The sequence below is a fragment of the Diorhabda sublineata genome, chromosome 10 (genome assembly GCF_026230105.1).
Source record: "Diorhabda sublineata isolate icDioSubl1.1 chromosome 10, icDioSubl1.1, whole genome shotgun sequence".
Taxonomy (NCBI): Eukaryota; Metazoa; Arthropoda; class Insecta; order Coleoptera; family Chrysomelidae; genus Diorhabda; species Diorhabda sublineata.
This window is the reverse complement of record NC_079483.1, coordinates 22,583,586-22,588,975: the sequence shown is the minus strand read 5'-3', so window position 1 is coordinate 22,588,975 and position 5,390 is coordinate 22,583,586. Positions and strand designations below refer to the sequence as shown.

Genomic DNA, 5,390 nt, shown 5'->3' with positions numbered 1-5,390 from the left:
CAAATAATACTTGATATTAAAAGATTTTTTAATAATTATAATTTCAAAATTAATTTTAATTATTTGTGTATTAATTAGAATTGCTTTTTTAACTTTATTAGAACGTAAGGTTTTAGGATAAATTCAGATTCGTAAAGGTCCAAATAAAGTAGGATTTATTGGTTTAATTCAACCTTTTAGGGATGCCATTAAATTATTCAGTAAAAAGCAAACTTATATATTATAGCAAATTTTAATTCATATTATTTATCACCTATTTTTAATTTATTATTATCTTTATTTATATGAATATGTATACCATTTATTAGAATTAATATTAGGTTTCATTTAACGATTTTATTTTTTTTAGCTGTTTCAAGTTCAAGTGTTTATACAATCATATTAGCTGGCTGATATTAGGTAGGCTTCCTTCAGTAGCACAAACAATTTCTTATGAAGTAAGATTAGCTTTAATTTTAATATCTTTTTTATTTTTAATTTTTAGTGTAAATTTAATTGATTTAATTAAATATCAAGAATTTATTTGATTTATATATTCATTATTACCATTGTGTTTAAATGGTTAGTTTCAAGATTAGCTGAAACTAATCGAACACCTTTTGATTTTGCTGAAGGAGAATCAGAATTAGTTTCTGGATTTAATGTTGAATATAAATCCTTGATCGGATTTGCCATAATTTTTTTAGCGTAATATGGAAATATTTTGTTTATAAGAATAATATGTGTTTTTTTATTTTTATGTAAGCATATCAATAATTTAGACTTATGAGTCTACTAATAAGAGCAATTGTTAAAGTTTGTATTAAGAGTATTAAACCACAAGTTAATACTACTACTTATAAAAATAAATATTAATGATAATATAAATAATATAGGAAAAAATATAATTATATCAGATATTAGTTTAAATAAAATATAAATTTTGGAGATTAATGATGAATATTATTTATATCTGAAGTTTTAAAAGAAACCTTATTTTTGGTTTACAAGACCAATATTTTATTTAAATTATTAAAACTTTAATGTCAATATATTTATTAATAATTATATTTTTTTCTGGTGGGTTAATATTTGTTTTAAATCGAAAACATTTATTAATAATATTATTAAGATTGGAATTTATTGTTATTTCTTTGAATTTTAGGTTATTTTTATATTTAAGAAATATAACTTATGAATATTTTTTTCTATGATTTATTTAACAATAAGAGTATGTGAAGAAGGATTAGGACTGTCTATATTAATTTTAATTGTTCGTATTCATGGTGATGATTATATTATAACTTTTTCATTTTTATGATAATGTATTTATTAGGGTTATTAATATTGATTTCTTTAAGTTTTAAAAGCTTTTGGTTAATACGGTAATTTTTTTTATCTTATCTTTCATATTTATTTTTAATAGGTGATTTTTTCAGCTTTTCAATATTTAATATTTTTTTAGGGTTACGATATATTGTCTTATTGTTTAATTTTTCTAGGTTTTTGAATTTGTAGCTTAATAATTTCAGCTAGAGTAAAATTGTATACTAATAATGAATATTATCATTTAGTAATAATAATTTTAATTATTTTATTATTAAGCTCATATTTGACATTTTTTCTCTTAATTTATGAATTTTTTATTTATATTTTGAAATTAGTTTAATTCCTACGTCAATGTTGATTATTGGTTGAGGATGTCAACCTGAGCGTTTAGAGGCTGATATCTATTTATTATTTCATACTTATTAATATTATTACCTATATAAATTATGATTTTTATATTTAATAGAAAAATATTATTTAACTATATTATTTGTATGCATCAAAATTCAACTTCTATTTTTACATTTTTATGTATTAATTTAATTTTTTTTGTTAAAATTCCAATATATTTTTACAGTTATGACTTCCTAAGGCACATGTAGAGGCCCCTATCTCTGGTTCAATAATTATATTAAAATTAGGAGGATATGGACTTTTACCGTTTATACTTATTTTTAAGCAATTTTTAATAAATTTAAATATTTTTTTATAATTATTTGTTTATTAGAGGGTTTTATTGTTTCTTTTATTTGTATTCGTCAAAGTGATATAAAATCTTTAATTACTTACTCTTCTGTTTCTCATATAAGTTTAGTTTTAGCGGGAATTATAACTTTAAATTATTGAGGATTATGAGGAGCTTTATTATATATTAGCTCATGGTTTCTGTTCTTCAGGTTTATTTTGTTTAGCTAATATTTCTTATGAACGAATTCATAGTCGAAGGCTATATTTAAATAAAGGTTTATTAAATATTATACCTAATTTAAGGTTAATTTGATTTTTGTTAGTTTCTTATAATATGGCTGCTCCACCTTTATTAAATTTAATAAGAGAAATTATATTAATCAATAGGATTTTATCTTTTAGTTTATTTAGTATATTATTTTTATCTTTAATATCATTTTTTAGAGCTGTTTATTTATTGTTTTTATATTCATATACTCAACATGGTCAATATTATTCAGGATTATATATATTTAATAGAGGGTTAATTCGTGAATATTTACTAATAATTTTACAATTACATTTAAATTTATTGTTTATAAAATTGGAATTTTTAGTACAATGAATTTAATCTAAATAGTTTAATAAAAATATTAGTTTGTGATACTAAAGATATAAATAAAGATTTTAAATTATTTGTTATATTTATTTTGTAATATTTTTATATTTGAGATTAATATTATTAGGATTTTCATTATATTTATTGATTATAAATTTAACTTATATTTTAGTTTAATTTGTTTCATTAATTTGTATTCGTCAAAGTGATATAAAATCTTTGATTGCTTATTCTTCTGTTTCTTATATAAGTTTAGTTTTAGCTGGAAATATAACTTTAAATTATTGGGGATTGTCGGGGTCTCTATTAATAATATTGGCTCATGGCTCATGTTCTTCAGGTTTATTTTGTTGAGCTAATATTTCTTATGAGCGTATTCATAGTCGAAGTTTATAATTAAATGAAGGTTTATTGAATATTATACCTAATTTGAGATTAATTTGATTTTCATTTTCTTCTAATATAGCTGCGCCTCCTTTGTTAAATTTAACAGGAGAAATTATATTAATTAATAAAATTTCAGCTTTTAGTTTATTTAGAATATTATTTTCATCTTTAATATCATTTTTAGGGCTGTTTATTCTTTATTTTTATATTCTTATACCCAGCATGGTTTGTGAAAATTTATTAATAATTTTACATTGATTACCTTCAAATCTACTTCTTATAAAAATAGAGTTTTTAGTTCAACGCATTTAATCTATTTTATATTTATTTATCTATTTTATCTATTTTATATTTATGTATTATATTTATATTACTTTTATATTTAAGATTAGTATTATTAAGGTTCTCATTATATTTATTAATTATTAATTTATCCTATATTCTAGAATTTAATTTTTTATTAATAAATTCTAGTAATATTTATTTTGTTAGATTGAATATCTTTACTATTTATAAGTTTTGTTTTATTTAATTTTTCTATAGTAAGTTTTTATAGAGAAGAGTGTATATCTGGGTATATATATATATATATATATATATATATATATATATATATATATATATATATATATATATATATATATATATATATATATATATATAAATCGGTTTATTTCATTGGTTGTAATATTTGTTTTTTAGGTTTAGTTTCTCATTGTCCACTAATTTATCATCAAAATTTAGAAAAATTCATAACTGGAATATTAGCTACTTCAAGAAATCCAATTGGTGATGTAACATTAGTAAAATCGATTGTTTGAATATTAAATTTTGGTAGTTGAAATTTTATTTTTTATTTAGAAATTATAAAAGAAGATTATATTATACAATTAATTAGATATTTAGTAGTTTTAGCAGCAATAACAAAAAGAGATCAAATTCCTTTTTCTTCTTGGTTGCCTGCTGCTATGGCTGCACCTACTCCTGTCTCTTCTTTAGTTCAATCTTCTACCCTAGTTACTGCTGGTGTTTATTTATTAATTCGTTTTAATTTTTCATTTAGTAATAATTTAATAATAACTTTATTATTTATTTCATCAATAACAATATTTATATCAGGTTTAGGAGCTAATTCTGAATTTGATTTAAAAAAAATTATTGCTTCATCAACATTGAGGCAATTAGGTTTAATAATATTTATTTTAGCATTAGGAGAATATAAATCAGCATTTTTTAATTTATTAATTCTTGCCTTATTTAAAGCTCTATTCTTTATGTGCTGGTAATATTATTCATAATTTATTTAATTGCCAAGATATTCGTTCAATAGGAGATTTAGTTAAACATTTGCCTTTAACATGTACTTATTTTAATATTTGTAATTTATCTTTATGTGGTTTGCCTTTAATATCAGGGTTTTATTGTAACGATTAGTTGTTGAATTTATATCAATAAATTATTTACATATTTTTATTTATTCAATTTTATTTTATATTTCTATTGGATTAACAGTGTCTTATAGATTACGTTTAACTAATTATTCAATAACTGGGTCCTTTCATTTCTTCACATGTCATTCATGAGAGAAGAATAATTATATTAAAAGTAATAAGGGGCTCAATTTGATTTGTAATTTTTAGTGGGAGAATATTTTCATGATTAATTTCTTCTACCCCTTATTTTATTTGTCTTACATTTTTTATAAAGTATTATAATGTTACAATGAAAATGTAATGTTTTTTTTAAACTATATAAATAGAAATAAAAACAAAATTTCATTGCTTAAGAATTAAGTTAGAAGCTTATTCTTAATTTTCTTATTTCTTTGATTGGAGAATAACTCATTTTGATCATTAACAGTGATAGACCTCTTTTTGGATTCAATTAAAAATAAGGATTTATATAAAATCAAACTTTTAGGTCGAAACTAAATACAATATTTTGCTTCTTATTTAAGATAAATTGATTTATTCAATAATTTTTAAATGCAACTTAAATGTTATAATTAACTATTATCCTAATTAATTCAATTTAATGCTCCTTGGTTTCATTCATGGTATAAACCTCACAGTAAAATAAAAATAAAGATAATTAAAATTATTGAATAATTTATAATGTTAGAAATTTTTATTGTTATAATTAATGGTAAAAGTAAGGTAATTTCAACATCAAAAATTAAAAAAATAATTGCAATTAAGAAAAAATGTAGTGAAAAGGGAAGACGAGCTGAAGTTTTAGGATCAAACCCACATTCAAAAGGGCTTCTTTTTTCTCGATCATAATATCTTTGTTTAGAAATTAAATTTAAAATAATTGTTAGTAGTATTAAAATTAAGCAAATTATTATTATTAATCTTATTAAAATTTTAATTACTTATACTAGAATCTAGATTTTTTGATTGGAAGTCAA

General features: G+C 20.1%; 1 pseudogene; it reads left to right on the top strand.

The window, feature by feature from the left end:
* Nucleotides 1-3,948: 3,948 nt before the first annotated feature.
* On the top strand, nucleotides 3,949-4,563 carry LOC130449181 (NADH-ubiquinone oxidoreductase chain 5-like; annotated as a pseudogene).
* Nucleotides 4,564-5,390: the final 827 nt, after the last annotated feature.